The following is a 14,965-nucleotide window of genomic DNA, read 5'->3' as shown; positions in this document are numbered from 1 at the left end:
ACAATATGTAAATTTTCTTATGTCCAAATACAGGAACCATTATAATTCACTGGCCTCCAGATCCTAGATGTTCTGGAAGTACATCTGCACTACATTTTATGATTTATTAGCCAAAATATTGAAAAGAATCTTGAAATGGCATTAATAGGCAAAATTCATAAGCACAAGGAGAATTTATTGAATCATAAGAATATCATAATCCCCAGATTTTGTCAATCACACTATGGATCGTAGAATTCACTTTTCAATCATGACATTTCAATACAGAGGAGTATGCTGTAGTGTAAAGTAAGAAGATCTTTTACATTTAAATTCTATCTGTCAGAAAGTATACCATAAGACTGATAGTGTGCCATGCACCGTTGCCTTTTGGCTAGTGCCCGAAGAGAAGGTGTTCCATGCGAAGATGTGCACCCTGCACCACAGGCCCATTGCTCAATCTGTGTTTATGCACATCCCCATCACTAGTCACACACTCTGAAATGTGTGGGGTAGCTCCTCTGCAGAATATGCCAGTATGTAGACTTGGCAGGTGCTTGAGGTCTTTCATGAATCATATGTGTTGGTTCAGAGACTGGCTACTACTTGTGGCTGCCCTCACATACCCCTTAATGAGACTAGGTGGATCAGTGTGCAGGACCACAGCAGAGTATGGCTTTCAAGCCAAAGCTACTGACAAGGCAAAGCTAGCCTTTCATCCTTCTAAAACAATCTACAATGTATACCACCATATATTTACTGACAAACTGGCTAATCTTTACACAACCAAAGCAGATATGTTGGATTCCTGTTTAAAACAAAGGAAAGCCACCAGCAAAAACCCAGTTCCAGCAATTACTTTTATGAGTAGGCTAAACCAGACTCTAAATTCATTTAAACAGCTACCAGAAACTGAATTTATGGACCTTGGAAGCAGGCTAGCCAGCTGCCCTTCTGACCCTTGCCCACCACATATCTTCAAAAACCTTCTTTTAACCACCTCTGCTGCCACACCAGTAAGAGCAATCTTCAATAATTCTTTAACTACAGCAGTCTTTCCAGAAGACTTAAAAAAACATACATACATACACCCATTATGAAATAAAACAAGCCTGGACCCATTTGACCTCAACTACAGACCAATTACAAATGGACCTTTAATGGACAAACTAATAGAAAGAGCAGCATTTACCCAGATGTCACAATTTATTAAAGACAATGCCATAATGTCTGACGTTCAAACAAGATTTAATCCTACTGATGGATGACAGGAAGAGGAACAGATTCAGCCCTCATCACCACATGGGATGACCTTAAACACAGTAGATTTGGTACAGGGGCACTGCACTCCTCCTGCTTCTTTCACACTCTAATCAAAAGACTCTATGAAGCAGGCATAGAAGGGACTAGTCTCGAATGGATCACATCCTACCTTCAAAATAGAGCACATTTTATCCACGCGTATCCCTTTCTCATCCAAACTGTACTTCATAAAGGCAGGGGCTCCTCAACAAAATATCATCTCACCTGTGCATTTCCAGCAGAAGACACACAGATATTTCTTAAACTGAAAACTCCTAAAGACACTGGAAACTCTAAAATCTTCAGTTGCCTCAGAGCCATTGTCAGTGGATGACATGGAGGCATCTCAAACTGAATGCATCAAAAACAAAGATACTCACATGTAGTGATTGGAAAGTCTCTGACCAACTCTGTGCCTCACGATCTGAAGCCACCTCCTACAGTATCTTAGGAGGTAGGAACCCTTGGATTAATCACGGACTCCAAGCTATCAATGAATTCCCAAGAGGCTAAGTTATCAAGATCAAGCTTCATGTATGTGAAAACTCTGTGATACATCTTCTACCACAAGGTCCAAGCCAATGCCTTTAGTTCTCTACCATGGATAATCCTTATCAACTATGAAAAGACCGCAATGGATTCAAAACTCTGCCAGCAAACTTCTCCTACATGTAAAGCCACAAGCCCACATCTTCCCTGCCTCGAGGGCTCTACATTGGTCACTGGTTGCAAGAAGATCCACCTTCAAGCTGCTTTGTATCACTCACAAAGTCATACATGAAATAGGATCACTTTTCATCTAGAATAAAATCACCAAATACATACAACAAAGAAATCTCCGCTCCAGATTGGCACCTCGCCTCAAAACCCCAGTATCCAAGAAAATAATCATGGGTGGTATCTCTTTTTCTATTCAAGGAGCCATACTATGGAATTCACTACCACTATACATAAGATCCACAGATACCTATCTTATCTTCAGAAGACTACTCAAGAGTTGGCTCTTCCCTACATGATCATTATATTAAAAAAAAATGTACAGCATATGTCTGTGTATGTAAACATGTATACATTGATTATATGTATGTAGATATGTGTATTTCTTTCTATAAACATATATACTAATTATGGCTTAAGAATATATAGGCATTAGTTTTAGGTTCACTTAACAAATGTATCAATTACGTATGGTTAAAATATGTTTTTTTTTTATGCCTAACATAAATATAGGTCACTGCATTTTGAATTGATTGTGGAGGGCTGACCCACTGATGGATGACAGTTAATAGTAGGTTGGTGCAACCTGCAGTGATCAGAATATGCATATTGTAGGCATGCAACTATGTTGCAGGATTTGATGACAGCAGTAAGGGAGATCATGCAAGATTATTTCTAACGGGCATTGTTACTCCAGGGTTGTCCTGGAACTGGAGCCCACTTTTAGAAATAGAGGCATAACTCTACTTTATATATTTCAATTGGTGAACAGCAGTGTCTCAATTGCCTTTCTAAAGGTAAGTTTGATTATCTCCTGCCTCAAACTATTAGAAAATTTCTTTCAATCCTGCGCTGTGCACAGGTGTGTAGCTTAGTAAATAGTATTCTGGGGGAGGGGTGAATCTCAAATTTGACTACTGAAAAACACTGGGCCACAGGGTGAATGGGTAAGTGGACCAAGGTTCTGGATAGACTGTTATGGTGAGGAGCAGAATCAATGGTGATTTGCATTAGGTGGGAATTTGGGGCTGATTTTGAGTTTAGTGGACAGGGCACTCCATCCCAAAAGAGTAACCTGTCTGCCAAATTCAAGTTCTGCTCACCTCAAATTGAGTCAATGTACTTTAAATTTTATGCTGATGTTGTAAAACTTCCTCTAATGGCCAGACAGTACAGGTAATCGGAGGTAAGCCACCCTTCCATCCACTCTATTCCGATCTGTCACCACAAGGTATGCCATAGAAGTGAGGGACAGTAAAAAAACAAAACATTGCCTGCATCCCATGGGGAAAAACTCCCATGGTGTGGGGGTCATTGGTTTATTTTATATTTTCCTAAAACAAACTCCTACTTTGGGAGCTTGTTTCTGAAAAATTAAAAAAAAAGTTTGGAAATGTTTGATGGATGGCTGTCATAGTTAATGGAGCTATCCATCAAACTTTTCCTATATTGACTGTAACCACCATGATGGCAGTTCCTGCTAATGTATGGAAATGTCTGCGGGCAGGGGGACATCTCTAAATGTGGTGGGAGGAATAAAGGCAGATGTAAAGTCTTTACTCCATTCAGCAGGCCCTAAATTGGGCACTATGTCTAGTGTGGCACAGTGGACAAACAACAATGGGTTGAAATGCTATCCAAAGCGATTACCAGTGGTTAGACTGTTAAAAAAAATATACAATTATCATTTGGGTGTTTGATTGTGCTATTTAACACCTTTTGGGTGTTTGAGTTATTTCCTCTTTGCATGTTTGCTCAATCAGCAGCACACATACAAAGAGGAAATAGCCTCAAAGGATTGTTTTGTCGTGGAAACTACTCTTTACTGCACAATTACTATCCTGACAACAACGCAGACACTCTTGGTCTATGGTAGAAAGGTGCCTGCATTGACAATGGCAGCAAAAATTGCGTCAGCGCACAAACAGAGAAGAATAGTGCCAGTTCTTTAAAGATGTGGTGCAGTTCTGCTCTAAGTGACATATGGAGTGCAGCAACTTTTATTGCTGTGCTGCCTTGCATCACCTGTTACTAAATCTGATCCTAAATTTGCACCCATTCATGGGGTACTTTGTATGGGTGCAGATTCATTACTTGGTAAACTAGTCCATATATATATTTATTTAAGTCACTGACACAAAAATGAACAATTTAAAACATCTTAGTGAATTAAAGAATATGAAAAAAACAGAACAGACACAGCAGCCCTAACTAAGTGCCCCCAGACCGACTACTAAGCCAAGAATGCATTTACTTAGAGCATGTCACACCCCAAAGCACCCCCTCTGAAGCTATGCCCCTGGCTGCACACACAGAAAATGATCACATACCAACATCTTTCTTTCTTAAAGAGAGATCCAGACCCTAACTGCTTCTGACATTCACAATGTCCTCGGTTGAGATAGACTGCTGAATCATCTCCTGGATCTATGTTTGTCTGTGCTAATGATTAGCCGCGTGCGTAGTACAGAGACTCTTATGTTACCTATTTTTGGGCTCAGCAACAAAAACATATTGCCAAGACTGGTGTGATTTGCATACATCTGGGCAGGCAGGTTCAGAATGGCTTGTGCCTTCTATATATGGAGGAAGATCAGCAATGCAGCCTATCTTTGAGGAATCTCCATCAAGTACACTAAACGTTTTGGATGAAGAAAGTGTCAAACATGACCTGATATGTCCCATTTCTTAAAAAGGACAATCATCAGTTAAGTGTCTTACCACAGATGCCAGTGTGCTAGATTAAGCAGTTGAGAAGTAGTGGGAGAAATAGTGAGGTTGTGGATGATGAACAGGGAAATCAGGCACAATCTGCAGGACTGACTTTTCTCCCTTGATTACAGGCACTCCTCTGAGAGTGGGTTTTCATTAGGAATTGTAAACGGGTAAATAGTTACAGAGTTATGACCATTTTAAGACAGTTGTCAATGGAAGGAGGTTTACAAATGGGTATGAAATTGGCTTGTATATCAGGAACAAGCCGATCAAGGGGGAAACAGGGGCGTTGAAGCCTTTTTAATGTGATCCAGAAGGCTAGAAGGGAGTGTCCTTGACAGATGATCAATGTGACTTATGATAATTAACCTAAGACCAGCTGGAATTCTTGCATTCCCTGGTCAATGAAACAAGTTTTGGAAATCATCCACATGGACACAACTATCTTAGATGATCCCGTAGAGTGCATTTACATATGTTGCCACCTGCACTGCACACCTCAGTCTAGCTGTGGGACCTTCATAAATTCATCTGATGTAACAAGAATCAGTGATTGAATAACTGTAGATATTTTGCTTCGGTCTGTTGCAGCGCTTAAAACAGAACTCACTAAGGGACCACTAGTTGTTGACACCATGCCTACAAATCTTTCTGTCCCTGAAGTCACCTGCTGATTTCAAATGTGACTTCTGTCATATTTAGTTAAGCTTCTCTTTTATGTATGCTGAATAAGTCAACAGTTGTGTGCAGCCCCAAATCTGTATTAGCCTACGCTACAATTCTCTAACACTTTTCTTCCAATGAGCCTTGGGATGCCACCCTACCTTGCTGGTAAATGTTAGAGATTGCCTCTGCACATTTTTTGGATAACATGTATTTTTTTTTTTGCTTTACACTAATCATATGATGCTCTTTCCAATTCTCACTCCTGCTAAACCCGTTTTTACCGAGATAAGAGGTTCACTACCTTTATGCTCACAAGCCACCATACCAAATTATTCGTATTATATACCGAACCAAAACAGTTTTTGTTTTGTTCTGTCTTTATGATACTACTTAAAACCTTTCTGCTCCCTAACCTGATTGTGACCACACTTTTCACTCTACTAGGGGTTGAAACGTCAACATGTTCATTTTGGACAGTAATGCAATGGATTAATTCTAAACTAGTTGGCTACTGTTTTTGACTATGCAGAATTTTTGTATTGATTTTTATTATGGATGGTTTACAATATACTATTAAACTAAATCTTAAATTGTTTATTGTTATTGTTCTTGTCATTTACAACATGAACAATTCATATGAGTAATATCCTGAGTAAACCTAGACACCATTCTAGTGCCAAAATCATTACTGCACCTATCTAATCATTACATTGATCTTAAGGAACCACTGTTTTCATTAAACTGCAATTGCCCAGGTCCCCAAGAAAGTGAGAACTGCCAATTGTTCATACATCATGTATCACTGTACAACTATTCCCAATGAGATTGTTAGAGAAGCATTAACAAGAATCCACTGTTGGGGATGCTATTATGACCTGAGCACTACAGAGAATTCAATGTGCGGTCTCTACGGTGCCAGTGTGTGTAGAAAGTGACAGGAATTATTATAAAAGATACAGCAGTGCGAAGCAGTGGGTTGAAGGTTGTTACTTTGTTAGCATTTTGCAGTTCCCAAATTAGTCAAGGTCACGTATTCAGCTTTCGGAGTCCTCAAAAATATATGTTCATGAAGATATCTGAAACAAAATAATGAGCAAAACCATAGCCACTTCTTCCTGGAATATTTCCAGCTTTTTGTACCTGTTCTGAACCTGAACACTTCAGCATGATTGTTTTTTTGGGGAGGGTGGGTGATAAGTAAGGGGAAAAATTTAGTGGTAAATTGAAACACAAAGCATGGATGCATCAGTGAGTGTTGCCATTGTGAGAAATTGGGTTATTGGTTGAGAGTGTATGAAACCCTACAAAATTAACCTGTGCTTAACTGTCTGGTAGCTTGGCACAAAATCAGTCAGGTTTAACTTAAAGGCAATGTGTAAAGTTATTATGCAGCATACAAACAATAATAAAGTGAAAACACAAGCCAGGGAAAATCTCACACCAATTTAGAAAAATAGAGTAAATTTAATAAACAATTTGACATCAAAATGACAAAGATCCCATTAGTAGAAGTGGAGCTATGCAATTTCAAAGATTTAAGTTAAGTATAGTGCATAGAAGCATAAAGCGTCATTCGCGGTTATCTGGTGTAGACGACCAGGTGAAAGTAACAAGATTAGGCTAATTGTGGTGGAGCGAGGGCCAGATAAAGGGATCAAGTTAGTCCCACTGAAAAAGAAACCTTCCAAGTCAAGCGTGAAGAGTTTCATTTGTGGTGGAGGAAGCAGTGAGGAACAGGGAGAGTGTCACGGTTGGGAGTCTCAAACAGTCATCGCTGGAGGTTCACGTTGGTGATCACTGTGGGCTCTCGATGCTGTAGTGCGACGTGCAACTTTTGCATTGCCGGTCATCGTTTGTGGTCGCTGTGTCATAAAGAGTCTGGTTCACCAGAGCATTGTGTTGCCAGTCAGTTTGAGTAGCCTGAGGGTCCCCTTTTTCTTTACATGGTGCCCACTTTGAAGTGGGAAAAGCTTCTGGAGTTCTCCTCTACAGAGGTGTCTGAAATGTTCTGCCTCCCTGCCTTGGTCCCAGTCTGTCTGGAGGCACAATATACTAGTGTGAAGTCCTTATTGTGTGAACTGAGCCAGTGCCTTGGAAATTCAAGTATGAAAACTGACAGCTACAACCCCCCCATCCTGCCTGATATGGCCCTATGGGCTATTTAGGGCCTAACCTTGGGGTGGTTACATATACTAAAAAGGAAGGTTTATGCCTGGCAAAAGATGATTTTTCTAGGTTGAAATTGTAGTATAAACAGCACACACAGGCTGCAATGGCAGGCCTGATAAATGTTTAAAAGGACTACTTAAAATGGTGGAATAATATGTGTTGCAGGCCCACTAGTCAATTTAATTTACAGGCCCTGAGTACATGAAGTGCCATTTCACTTAGAACTGGCAAGTAAATTTAATGTGCCAATTGGGAGTATGCCAATTTGACCATATTGAAAGGAGAGAGCAGTAGCACTGTAGCACTGGTTGGCAGTGGTAAAATGCACAGAGTCCATAAAGACAACAAAAATGGGTTCATAGAACAGGAGACATGAAGACAAAAAGTTCAGGGGTGACACTGAAGAGAGGTCCAGGTCCAACAGCCATAAAAGGCGACTCATTCACAGGTTTATGGGAAACGTTATAGACATGCACACTTTGATAAATTAATGCTACTCTGCTTCCCATATGTTTTATGTGTAGAACCTCCAAAGCATAAGAAAGCTAAAGAATTCAGTAGTACTTGACCATCTTACGGTCCCACAGACTTTGAAAGGCTTGCAATCTGCTGCTGGAAAGCCTTAGCCAGGCAATGCTGCAGCTTAATGTGTGCCCACAAAGTGCCAGGGTGAGACCCACAACTGTTGGCGGATCACAGTACTAATAAATGTTTGATTGTACCTGTTGATGAATAGGCCCTAACTCTCAGACTTAAAGCCAGCCTAAACAATGCCAAAGAAGTCTTCGCCATCATCAAGGAGTTCTTCAGTCCTGCAGCTTCCAACGACAACATCATCCCATCCCAAGCACTCTGCAAAGGCCTCTCAAACTTCCTTGAACAGAAGATTGCCTAGATCTACAACCCACATTCAACCCACAGTTTACCAATACGAATGCCCAGCAGCACACCTTCCTCATCGCCAAACAGAAGCTAAGAAGCTGGAAGCCCCTCTTGAATGAAGACACCACCACCCTGAAGAATACTATCCACTCAGAAGCCCCCTCAGATCCATGCCCCAACTTCATATAAAACCTTGGAAGAACTATCATCTCCCCTGTGCTCACTGCTATCAGCAACACCTTCATAATCACTGACACCTTTCCGTCTTGCGGGAAAAGTTCAGAAGTCAATGCCCCATTGAAGAAACCAAAAGCGGACTCTAAACCCTTAGAAGCTACAGACCCATCTATATCATGGAAAAGCCATCAATACCCAACTTGCAGGCCACCTAGAACTCCATCAACTCCTAGACAGCTTTCAATCTGGCTTTCACACCAACCAAAGCCCAGAAACAGTGCTCATTGCTGCCACCAATAACAACAGAAGCATCTTTAACTGAGTAGAAATGGCCACACTCATCCTCCTCAAACTCTCCACAGCTTTAAATATGGTCTCCCTTAACCCACTTATCAGAAAACTTCAGCACTTGGGTATCTGCAGACTAGCTCTTAAGTGGGTATCCTCCTTCCTCACTGACAGAACTCAACAAGTTAGACTTCCCCCTACACCTCAGAACCCAAGAAACACATCAGCGGAGTCCTGCAAGCATCGTCGCTCCGCCCAACTCTCTCCAACATCAAAATGATGGCCCTCGCAGACATCGTCAGAGCCCATGGCATCAACATAGTAGCTTATGTGATAACACAATGCTCACCCTCTCCCTTACTGTCTCAACCACCTCCAAAGCAGACTTCATTGATGCATGAGCAGCGTCACTGCTTGGATGAAAAACAACTACCTCCAGCTCACAATAGACAAAAACACAGTCTTTGTCTTTGGCTACAACCAATTCCTCCTGGGATTCCTCTTGGTGGCGCTCTAAACCTGGCCCCACACGCAGCCCAAGAGACCATGCCAGGTGTCCCTATGGTGTTCAGGATCATCACCTTTGTTCTGCATTCCAGGCAAGAGCTCACCTCCCTCGCATCAGGAAGGCCAGGAAGCGGAGAACGCTTCTTCTCATACCTCGCAGCCAAGACCTGGAATGACCTCCTGCAACACTTCAGAACCTTCCGTTTCCTCAGGGACTTCCAAAGGAACCTCATGACATGGTTCTTCCAGATGAAACAGACATGATCTCCTCCTCTCCCATCAGGTATGCTCTACTCAGCACCTGGATTCCCCACAGGTGATTACCCATGCTCTTCAAATCCCAATAACATAACATAACTCTGTGGTCCTCTCCACTCATCAGTAATCTCTTTGAAAGTCCGGGTTGAACCTATCAATAGCGCAGCACGTTCAGTAGCAATGGGGCCCAGGCAAGCAGGGTCAACTGGACCCAAATTATTGCTGCCTTTTATTACCCAACCATGGTGAAGAAGCACATTTTCCTTGATTGCTTTAGGAGTGTTAGACCCGGCATCCTTAGTTTGGCTCTCCCCTAACGTTTTGCCTCCAGGCCTTCTGTTTTTGCTGACTTCGTTTTTGCTGGCCTTAGAACTCTGTGCATTTTACCACTGCTACCCAATGCTAAAAGTGGTTGTGATCTCTCCTTAAAACAGGTTACATTGGCATATGTAATTTACTTGTAACCCCCTAGTAAAATGGCTTTACCTGTGCCCAGGGCCTGTAAGTTAAATGATACTAGTGGGCCTGCAGCACTGATTGTGCCACCCACTTAAGTAGCACTTTTAACATGTCTCCGGCCTGCCATTGCAGCCTGTGTGTGTGTGTGCAGTTGTAAACTTCCATTTTGATCTGGCAAAGTAAACATTTTGCCAGCACCAAGTCTTCCTTTTAATATATATGTCACTCCTAAGGTATGTCCTCGACAGCCCCAAGGCCAAGTTGCAATGTATTTAAAAAATGTGGCATGTACTTTTTAAGTATGTCCTGGCTACGAAACTCTTACATTCATTTTCCCCACTACAAGGCCTACCTCTCCCAGAGGATAACATTGGAATTACCTAATTACATTTTATAAGTGTAATTCCCAAAAGGGAATGGGTAAACAGTTCATGTCTGATGTCTCTGGAATCACAATTTAAAATCCTACTTAGATTTTGAATTGAAATTATGAAAATACCTCTTTTAGAATGTTGGCATTTTTATGTCTTAGCCATTTGGTGCCTGCAACCTGTCTCTGGATCACATGACTGGGTGTGGGTGACAGTTGGGCTTTGTATATTCTGCCTAGACTGCCACGCAAAATTGGGAGCTTAAATGTGACTGAATGGGTCATCACTGACAGGATGGGAGGGTAGAGTTGTGTCCATCCCTATTTACCTTTGTAAATGTTGTGTCTTGTCTCAACACAATACATGCATATCCCCTTCCAGGAAGGCAGGCCACCTGTGCACTTCAAAGGCAAGTCTCTAGAACAGGGGTCTTCAAACTGGGGGGCCTCAAGTGATCCCAGGGGGTCTCTAGCCTCTGGCCAAAAGAAAGATTATGCAGATAATAGTGCTTTGTTTTAAGCAGAAAAATGTGTATTACATTTGTAAAAGGGTAACAGAACTCATCTGCAATGTTTAAATAAGTCCAGACGTATTTAAACATTGCCAACTTAATAGAACAGTTATGAAAAATTTTGAGGGGGGCCCAATGATTTATTTTTGCCCACTGGGGGGCACAGCATTAACAAGTTTGAATACCACTGCTCTAGAAGCTTCTCCCCACTTCAAAGACACAACTGGACCTGCATCTCTTGAACCCAGAACCCAGAGTGACTTCAAGGCCTAATTGGCTGGCCTCCTGATCGGAAGCCTCAGGGATATATCAGGCTTCCAACAACCTTGTATCTGCATCTGGACTCTGCTGACTGTGAGTCTATCCTGCCAAGTGGTGCCACCCCACTCCTGGAGCCTTGGAAGTGGGAGTAAGGTGCTCCAGCAGCCTCTCTATATCCAAAAGAAACAACGCATCTCCTCTGCTGCGTGGCATAACCCCAAACAGAACTGTGGCATCTCCGCTGATGTGTGGATTGCACCCATCACAAAGACCTGCATCACCATCACAACCCATAACATCTCTTGAAACACAGCTGGGTGATGCATTCTCGGCATAGGCCTGTGCACCCCTCATTGATGGCAGCCTCGAAGGAGACCTGACTCCAATTCGCACTCTCATACCTCCTCTGAACTGATGCATTACTCTGATTGCATGTAGGACTTTGCATTGCAAGCCCCGTCGACGAGATCCTTGATAACAACATGTGCCTTCCCATTGCAGTCTTGCAGCATCTCTGAGCTGACACATCGCTTCAGCTGTGCAATGCATCTTTGACGGTGATCTTCGTAATGCTCTGCAAATCAGGACTTAAGGTGCTCTGTTCAGCAGACCTAACTTAGTCCCTGTAGCCGGCCTGTGCTCTATCATGTTTGGCCTGAACTTGTGACTTTGTTCTAATCCGGCGCAAACAGATATCCACAGTTGGCCCTTTCTGCTTTTTGGAGCTTTTTTCCCCCAAAATCTTTAAAATTGCATATCTCCAGTGTTGGACCTGGCCCTTTTTGCAGGGTCATCCTCAAACCTTTTGTCTCCTTCCTCCTAATTTTTCTGAACAGTTTTTGTTGGCTTTAGGACTCTGGGCACTTTACCACAGCTAACCAGTGCTAAAGTGAATATGCTCTCTTTGTAAATTGTATTGTTGAGTTGTTTATCCATGTTTGGCATATTTGATTTACTAGTAAGTCTGTGGCCTGTAATCAAATGCTACTAGTGGGCCTGCAGCACTCATTGTGCAACCCACATGTGTAGCCCTGTAAACGTGCCTAAGACCCGCCGTGTCTGTATGTGCAGTCTTGCACTGCCAATTCGAACTGGAAAGTGTACCCACTTGCCAGGCCCAAACCTTCCCTTTTTATACATATAATGCACCCCTAAGGTAGGCCCTAGGCAGTCCTATGGGCAGGGTGGAGTGTATGTTAAAGGTGGGACATGTACTGATATGTTTGACATGTCCTAACAGTGACATACTGCCAAATTGGGCTTTCATTGTTGCAAGGGCTATCTGTCTCATAGGTTAACATGGGGGCTGCCTTTAAATATCCTTAAAGGGCAGTTTCCCTTTGAGAGAAGTGTGGGGTCTCTGAACTCACAATTTAAAAATACATCTCTAAGTGAAGTTGGTTTTTAGATTGTGTGTTTGAAAATGCCACTTTTAGAAAGGAGGCATTTTCTTGCTTAAACCAATCTGTGACTCTGCCTGTTCGTGGATTCCCTGTCTGGATTAGACTGACAGTTGAGCTGTTTGAGAATCTCCTCTAGACAGTGACACAAAGGGAGCTGGGGTGTAGCCTGCATATCCTCATGAGGCATCTGGGCTAGAGTGGTGGGAGGATTGGTCACTTATACCTGAATGGGCTGTGCCTGCCCTCACACAATGCAGTCTCCAACCACCTTGTGTGCGTCTGGGGACTGGCCTGGGCAAGGCAGGATCCTGCAAACAACAGATACTTTGCTTTGAAGTTGGGCAACTTCAAAGGCAGAAAGGGATATAAGTAGTGGACCCAAAACCCCAGACTTTAGATTTCTTCAAGATCACTTCTGGAACCAAGAGGAACCTCTGCCAAGGAGAAGAGCTGAAGAGCTGAGGAGAAGTGCTGCCCCTGCCTGTGACTGTGCTTTGTTGGGCTACCTGCAGTTGCTGCTTCTGCCTGTGAAAGTGGACAAAGACTGGACTTTGTTTTGCATTTCTACTTGAGAAGAATCTCCAAGGGCTTGGATTGAGCTTGCCTCCTGTTTTAAAGTCTCAGGGCCATCAAAGACTTCCTCTGCCAGCACCTGGACTCTCTGCTGGGATTCTTGCCCTGCCAAGTGGTGCTCTATCCAGTCCCTGGGCCCTTGAAAGTTGAGGTTGGCAGAACAAGGACTGAAATCCAAGCACAGGACACCATACGGGGAAATTTTCGATGCACTATCTACAGCGCCGCTGATAAACGACGCGCCACCAGCTTTGCTGCTGAAATCGACACTCCACCTTCATCGCGGCTGGGGAGCAACGCATCATGGTTGGAGAAACAACACAACACCCGCTTGTGGCTGTTGATAACGATGTAAACCTCACACAGCGCGGTTTTCCAACACCGTGCAACCGGATTTCACACACATTGTCGATGGCCAAAATTATCATGAACCTGCGCGGATCCGAGGTGCCCATCTGTAAATCGATGCATCGCTCTCTTGCGGGGGAGATAAACTATGCATCGTCTACCCAACGAGAGAAGAAACGACACACGGCCTCACTTGCGAGTAAGGAATCAATGCCTCGCTGACTTTTCTGACACACGCATGCCCATGCAGCTTTATTTTTTATACAAACTAGGTACTTTGCATAAAATGAATGTTTCCATTGTTTTCTATGGAGTAAGACTCTTATTCTTTTGAAAATTCATATCTTGACTTGTGTATGTTGCATTTTTGTAGTTTTGGTCTAGTTTGATTTAGATAAATATTACCTATTTATTTAAACTGGTGTGGTGTCCATTTTATAGTGTTTCAACTGTTTTACTGTGTGTTTTGGTACAATTACCTTACAGATTGCTTCTGAGTTAAGCCTTTCTGCTCGTGCCAAGCTACCAAGGGGGCGCACGGGGGTTAACAAGGTGTATTTCTCCTTTTCCCTGACTAGAGTGAGGGTCCTTGCTTGGACAGGGGGGTAACCTGACTGCCAACCCATTTCGAACATCCGGTTCAACTTACAGGATTTTTGTTGTTGTTTTGGTCTTGTTTTATTTATTGAAGAAAATTCTGTTTTCCTAAGTTGGTGTTCGATCCTTTTGTGTGTTGTTTTCACTTTATTACTGTTTGAAGTGTTGCATAAATACTTTACACATTGCCTCTAAGTTAAGCCTGACTGCTCCGGGCCAAGCTACCAGGGGGGGTTGAGCACAGGATAATTTGAGTTTTGCTTGTGACAAGGACTATGGTCACTGCTTGAACAGGACTCACATCCCAGTCAACCAATAATACAATATCTCACAAGGAGGGATTTCACGTTTTCTATGCCACTGCTATAAGTCCAAAGTTATTGTTTATTTCCCAGAAACCCTTACTGCCACGCTCGCGCTAAATAGGTAGTATTCCCCTTATTTTGTGAAATTACACGTCATCATAGCCATCATAGCCGTTACCTCAAAAAGCACACTATAGTTCAATACTATTCCAACCAAGCAATTAACCACAACACAGCGAGCTACCTGTTCGTTTCTAAATGGGCTTCAGCATCTTGCGCAGTCATGAAACAAAACAACCAACAGAGTTTTCGAGAAGCAGCAAGAATAGAAAGCAAGAGGAAAAGGAAAAAGCGACGAGTCAGTAAACCCAGAAGTCAGCCACTTCAACTTTGATTCTGACATCATAAGAAGGAAAAGAAATAGGTAAGTTCTGCACTTAAATCTTTTTCTAGTACAGGGTAGGAGAGCTTTACTGC

This window comes from Pleurodeles waltl, chromosome 2_1 (assembly GCF_031143425.1).
Source record: "Pleurodeles waltl isolate 20211129_DDA chromosome 2_1, aPleWal1.hap1.20221129, whole genome shotgun sequence".
NCBI lineage: Eukaryota > Metazoa > Chordata > Amphibia > Caudata > Salamandridae > Pleurodeles > Pleurodeles waltl.
Note: the sequence above shows the minus strand (reverse complement) of the source record.